The following is a 7,402-nucleotide window of genomic DNA, read 5'->3' on the forward strand; positions in this document are numbered from 1 at the left end:
GCTGCCCCCTCCATCTGTTTTAACTCATCCTTGAAGAATCTGGGGCTACGGAGAGATCTTGGGGGGAAATATGCCTCCCCTAGGTCTTCTCACTCCCGAGCAAATCGGAGATCATTCTGAGCAGACAGGGCTAGAACATTCCCGTCTCTTTTTGATTCCACATGCATGCATTCATTCGTTAAGACACTGTTTGAAGTGGTAATTGGCAAAGTCCACTTTCACTGGATTTTACAATTAGAAAATACAGTGGAATAAACCATGTCTTCTCAGGATGAAGCAAGCAGACTTCAATAAACTATCATATAGTTTGGTTATTCCGGGTGAGGGGTTTTTTCCCCTGTTCTTGGGAAGACAGAGACTTGGTGCGGTGTGCTGAACCCTGATGAGTACCAGCCTGATCGTCAGAACCCAGTGAGCTGTTCTTCTCCAGGCGCGTCATGTCGGGCGGCCTCGGCCACAGCCCACCTGCCATCCGATGCCCGGGTGTGCTGCGGCCGAGACCAGGCCCGGGCCGTGCCGGAGCCCGTGTCCTCTCCTCGCCGCCCTGCCGCGGACGCCAGCGTTTCGGAAGGGCCCGGGAGGCTCCTCATCCTTCTGGAAGGCGAAAACAGCAGATGCCCTCTGTGCGGGACGGATCGCAACTAGAGCCACACGCCAGAGTGTGAGCCGGAGCTACCGCATGCAAGAGGAACGTCATATAAATATAAACAAATACAAAGGACAGTAAATTGAATATGCAAGCACCTACCATCTAATTTAACAAACACACCTTTAAAGACCTGTGTGCCCGCCCCTTCCCCTCGTGCTACTATTCTGAACATTCCATTATAATTCCTCCATGTGACATGTTTTTATACTTGGTTTAAGTGATATTCTGTGACCGTTATTTTCCTACTTACTTTTTATTTTTATTTTTTTAAGATTTTATTTATTTATTCATGAGAGACAGAGAGACAGAGAGAGGCAGGGACACAGGCAGAGGGAGAACCAGGCTCCATGCAGGGAGCCCAACGTGGGACTCGATCCTGGGTCTCCAGGATCATGCCCTGGGCTGAAGGCGGGTGCCAAACCCCAAAGGCAGGTGCCAAACTGCTGAGCCCCCCGGGGATCCCCCTCCTACTCAACTTATGATTAGGAAGTGTCTGCGCCTTGATGAGGGTAGCCATAATTAATTATTTTTTGATGAGTAGTAAAATGTGTAAATGCTCGGTTTTACGCAGCACATTTTCTAAAGTTGGTTCCTCTAATTTATATTACACTCTCTACTTTATAGGTCATTTTCATCAAGCATTTTAGCTCTATCTGCTTCTCAACCTTGTGAGTCAGGCTGGATGGTTATTATCCACCACGGTCATTGTTTGTCTAGCTTCACCCCAGTTTACTGTTTTCCTTGCTCCTCGTTTCCTGTTGTGTTCCAAGCCTTCTTCCTTCCGTCTGGAGTCGTTGCCCTTCATGAGCCATGCGACTCTCAGACATTAAGGAATGTCTGTTCACGCAAACTGTATTTTTTTTGGTTTGGTGAAATGTCTTTATTTTACTCTAGTAATCGAAATAGAGGTTTCGATGTGTAGTTACCTTTGTTTGCCATGTGTTGATGATACTGAGGCCCTGTTTTCTGGTTTACGTTGCTGCTGTTGGGAAATGAGATGTTAGGTGCGTTGTCCCTCTGTAGATGATCTGTTGTTTCCATTTTTCTTTTGTGCCGGGCAGTTTCACGATGCTATTCCGTGTCCAGCTTTTCTTTTACTTACCCTGCTTGAGACATGTGGCACTTACGAGGTCCGTGGTGCTAATGTCTTTCATCAACTCTGGGACATTCCCAGATACTGTATATTTTGAACCTATGATACTTCCCCATTTTCTCATTCAAGAAACCCAATTAAAAATATAGCTTTTGGGATCCCTGGGTGGCGCAGCGGTTTGGAGCCTGCCTTTGGCCCAGGGCGCGATCCTGGAGATCTGGGATCGAATCCCACGTCGGGCTCCCGGTGCATGGAGCCTGCTTCTCCCTCTGCCTGTGTCTCTGCCTCTCTCTCTCACTGTGTGCCTATCATGAATAAATAAAAATTAAAAACAAAACAAACAAAAAAATATAGCTTTTTACTCTGTTCTTTGTGTCTCATGAATCTATCTTTTATCCTTTCCATTTCGTTCCTTATTTGTCCACAGCTATCTTTCGGCTCCCTGATTCAGTTCACTCATTCTTCATCTATGTCTAAATCTACCGTTTAACCTCTTCGCTGATTTTACAAATCTATCTGGTCACTTCTGAATGTCTCTTCTATATTGTTTGCTTCCATTTCTGCTTCTTTAAAGACTTTGTACTTTGTTACTCTGCGTTATGCATCTCCTAATGCTGATATTTGAACCTCACGGGGGATAAACTCTCTTGCTCGGTGTTCCTGCTTGTTCTCAGCCGTGATGGCTTATTTCCTCCTAGGTTCGGCAGGTTTAGGAGGCTCCTATTGGACGGAGTGTAATCGAGGAGAACCCTGACAGCATGACATGATGGTTTTTCTCCAAATTGCTGTTTAATTCTTCCTGAACCGAGGGTTGTCATCACTTGGGGCCACTTTATTGACACAGATTTCCCCTACTCAGTAAATGTGGGTAGACCAAATCCCACTCCCAAATCCTATAAGACAGGAGAGCTGAGAGGGAGATGGGTTAGCTTCCTGCCTCCCGGCGAGGGCTGATGTCATCTTCTACTCACCTTCTCACAAGTGGCCCCGTTTATGCAAGGTCTCAGCCCAAGTGCCCACGTTGCACGGACCCACTTCTGTCTCTTGCTCCTTCTCGCTAGAGTATTGCTCTCAGCATTTGACCCTGGGGCAGCCTAAGCCTTGGCATTTGCTTGTCATTCTGCTGGCAGCCACTCGTTGGGGTTTGGTTGCGGTGGAGCAAGGCTGGTGGGGGAGGGGAGGGACGGAGAGGGCTGGCCATACACTTGAACGCGTCCCTTGGTCTCCGATGATCTCAGGAATGCATTTCAGAGTGTGTTTGGTGTGATTTTTCTGGCCTCTAGAAGTTCTGCTGCAGGAAGGCCCTTCAGAAATCTTACCAAACACAGAGCAGGAAACGAAAGTCTCAGTGGGGTTTTCAGCCTCAACCAGATACGTTTTCAGCCTCAACCAGATACTTGCCAAAAGAATCCTTGACCCAAAAATATGTTAGGTCCTTACTGAGCAGGGGGCCTCAGCTCAGACTTTTCTTTTTCTATGAACTCGCCTGTAGGGTCATTTCTTAAAAATGGCATCTGTTCAGTGCTGCTTCCCCTACCCCGACCCCCTGGGCACAGTTCCCTAACCTGAGTGGTTCTGAGCCCAAAGTCGGAGAAGTGCTGCTTTGGTTTGAGCCTCAGCTCTGCCCTTGTAGTGGGGGAACCCAGTCAAGTTACTTCAACTCTGTGAGTCTCAGTTTACCCGTCTGTAAATTTTATGACATCGCCCTAAAATCCTCCACACTGCCAGCTCCTGCTGGGAGGGGTCAGACAAAATACAGCCCTTCCATCAGTGATACAGGAATTCAAGAGACACAGGACCAGATTCCTGATAAACTTTGTCCTTAACACATTTTAATGAAACAAATGACCAAATGGATTCACATTTCAAAGCATCCATCCCGCTTATGGAAAGAAACACTGAGAAAGAACAGAAATCAGACAAACTGGTCTGAGTCTGGATCAGCCCCAAGACCACTGGGGATCCCAGGAGGTATTTCAGACATTCTCTGGGACCTCAGGAAAAAAGATCACAATATGACTGGACCGAGGGTCTACAGGAATCTTTCACATTAGGCGGGGTTAACTAAGGAAGCCAGAGTCCCCTTTTTTTCAAAGATGGGGAAACTGAGGCCCAAGTTGATCAGCTTGGTCAAGTCAATTAGGCGCAGAACTGAGACTGACCTCAGGGCACTGTACTGCCATCTGCTGCCTCCTGTAGATCCCCACAAGGGCAGAGTCTCCATCTTCTCCCTTGTTCATCAGCATATATTTTATTCTAATCTTATATACCTCTATGTATGTTCCTGTGTCCTCGTAACCAGAATCCAAAATGAATCTGTTTTGTTTTCCCTGGAGTAGCTCATGTTTTCATGGAGATACTTGTTGGATTCTTTAGGATTGCTCTAACTGCAGTGGTGATAACACCATGTACGCAAAAGGGGCGATGTATTACCTTGCATGACTGAAGAACTGAAGAAAGAAACTTCAGCTTCGGATGAGGATGGCTCCAGGTGTTCACAGGATGTCGTTGGGAAGCTGGCTCTTTATACAGTGACGATGAGCCTCCCTAAGTGTCAGCTTCACCTGCAGGCCAATGCTCTCTATGTCATGGCCCTTGGCCCATTTACATGGTCACAGCTCCAAGTCCAAGCAAGACAAGTGTCCTCTTTCCCAGTAGAATCAGTGAATTCCCGAGTGTAATCTCAATGCCTGGCTTGTCTTGTCTGGGGCTCAGAACACTGATCAGGTCCATCAGGTGCCACCTCAGGTACTGAGGAGATGTCATCCCCATCAAGGCCACGTGGCTTGGTGAAAGGGCATGATTCCCAGAGGAAAATCAGGGTGTTGCCAGAAGAAACAGAAACAGAGGTGGGAAAGGCAAAGGTGACTGTTCGAGACCCCTGCCATCCTAATAGCCCCATGGATGACCGTGGTGTCCTTCGTCATTACCCTGATCGTGGGCGGTTAGGTTGCTTCCGGAGAGGAACCAGATGGTCTGGGTTCAAATCCTACTTCTGCTTCTCTATAGCTGTGACCTTTGGGCAAGTATCTTAATCTAATTTTGCCTCAGTTTCCTCATATGTGAGGTGGAGACAGCAATGGTAGTTGCTCATAGGGACATTATGAGGATTAAAGGAGCTTATAATACACATAAAGAATGTATATCAGCCCCCGGTGTATATGAAGCATCCAATACATGTTAGCCCATTACTCCTTGTCAGAACTAACACTGCTTAAAAAAAAAAAAAGGCAAACATTTAATTGAGAAAATTAAGTTCACTCTCAAATATATTTCCTTTCACAGTAAATTCCTGGTCAGAGCTCTGGTTGTGTTTGTAGCTCCTGATATTTGCTGCAGGGCACTCTGGGCAGCGCAGAGCCTATAGGGTTAGGGGCAGAGTGCTCTCGGCCTGTTGCAATCCTAGCATCTCAAGCCCTCCGGTCCTGCCTGCAGTAGAATTTTCCTTTAGGGGCATAGCCAACAGGAGCACACATGGTATGGGGATGGCTGGGGGCTGCCTGGGACTGGCCGCGCTGCCCCACGCTGTCTTCCCCACCTCCGAGCTGCTCGAGCTCTCTCTCCTCCATCCCCGTCCCGGGGCTCACATCCTCCTCTTGGGACCTGTGCCTAGTTTCCTCTCCCACACTCTCCAGCTGCCAGAACTACTCCCAATATCCTGACACAAGTTTGTCTCCTCCACCCAAACTAGGTGTGGGACCCAACTCTCATGACTAAAGAGGACTAACTTCCTGAATCCAAAATAGGGCCCCCGCGCTCCGAAGAAAAATGTTGCCTTGCCATTGATGTGATTGTGCTCATTTCCTGGCATTTTTTTTTTCTTTTATCAGCAATTCCTGCTGCTCTGTGGATGCCATGTTTTTAATATTTCAGCAATGAGATGTTAAAAGTCAGCAGCGTACTCAGCATCCCCTGGCTGGTTAGAGAATCCACCCCTCTGACATTTAGAGTCGGTGACTTCACACACCTTGCAGTGCCCATCTGCTTCCCACCTTAAGGGATTCGGGGGTCCAGCAACCACACCCAGAGGCAGAATATGGCTCTAAAGGCTGGTGCTGCTCCCTGTCCACCCGTCATACTTGTGGCAGCGGCAGCCACTGGACGTGAGGGAGGAGGAGCCAAAGTTCATGCTGCCTGAATGCATCCCAGTGGCATCAGTGAAGACACAGAAGACAGCTCTCCAGGGAAATTCTCCTGGGGCTGCCTGCCATTACCAAACTACAACCCCCATCAAGAGCCAGGGGCCTGTTTCAGAGAAGCCAGGAGGTAAGCAATGAGGTCCAGGCACGTGACCATGCTTTCTCTCCCCCTGGTGTGTGCAGGGATGCAGTCACCACGGGACAGCTGGTCTTGCTGAGAGCCAGACTGTGGCCTGCGATCCAGCCTGGGGCCCTGGGCCTGGGCCGGGTGCACGCAGGCAGGAGACCTCACTTTTCCAACAAGTACTCAGGGAACACCTCTCGGGATGGGGGCGCCCCACACTGACACAGCTTACATAAGACTAGTCCCATTCTGGCTCTCACGGGGCCAGTAGTCTAGTGACAGAGACAATCAGATGGATCCAGTATTTGAAGTGTGTATGAAAATGTCCTCCTGTTTCTCAAGTAAGCAAAATATCACAGATATTTTTTTGAGAGAGAGAGATAGAAAGACTGCATGCACATTGGGGGTGGGGGCAGAGGGAGAGGGAGAGAATCTCAAGCAGGCTCCACGTTCAGCTCAAAGCCAACATGGGACTCAATCCCACCACTCTGAGATCACAACCTGAGCCAAAATCAAGAGTCAGACACTTAACTGACTGAGCCACCCAGGTGCCCCACACAGAGGTATTTTTTGCAGAAGTACTAGGCATAGGGTCGGACATCCAGCTCCATCCAAGGGACTGTGGGGGGCTTCCTTAAGTGACATGGGAGGTGGCATGGGTAACGAGATGGGGTGAACATTCCTGCTGGAGGGAGCGGCCCATGTACTAGGACAGAGATGGATCCTTGGTAGGTGGAGAAGTCAGGTATGGCTGGGACATAGACACAGAGTAGCCAGAAAGCCTGTATGGGGGACAGGGTCACATGCCATACCTCACAGACCAGCTCAAGGATTCTAGCTGTTTCCCAAAAGCCAGGACAAGCCCATTAAGGATCAAAAGGCCTCAGGAGTGGCAGGAGCTGTGCGTATGTGTGTGTGCATGCACATCTGCACACTTAAAGTGCGCTTGAAGCATCTTGTAGAAAATGGGTTGTAAGGGACAAATGTGAAAACTACGTAGGTGGTTTTGCAATAATCCAGGCATGGTATCCTGGATTAGCATGATGGAATCACTGATGGAAATAATGGGTGAATGAAACATTAAGTAGAAGGTGGAATCAGCAAGACAGGATGCTTGATTGTGGGTAGTCCAGGTGAGGCCCAGACTTGGGGCCCGACATCAGAGGAATGTTCCTGTCACTTAAGCAGTGGTGACGGGGGGTGTGGGAAGGGGCATGAACTCAGTTGATGATGTGCTGAATCAATGCCTGGGACAGTCGAGTAGAATTGTCCAAGGATCAGCAACTTTGAGATTCTGGAGGCAGAGTCTGATGGGGAAATAGTGCCACAATAGAAAGACAAGCACAGTGAAAATACAAAAAAGATTCCAGGCCTTGGACTTTGGCAGCACTGAGGTG

This window comes from Canis aureus, chromosome 37 (genome assembly GCF_053574225.1).
Source record: "Canis aureus isolate CA01 chromosome 37, VMU_Caureus_v.1.0, whole genome shotgun sequence".
Taxonomy (NCBI): domain Eukaryota; kingdom Metazoa; phylum Chordata; class Mammalia; order Carnivora; family Canidae; genus Canis; species Canis aureus.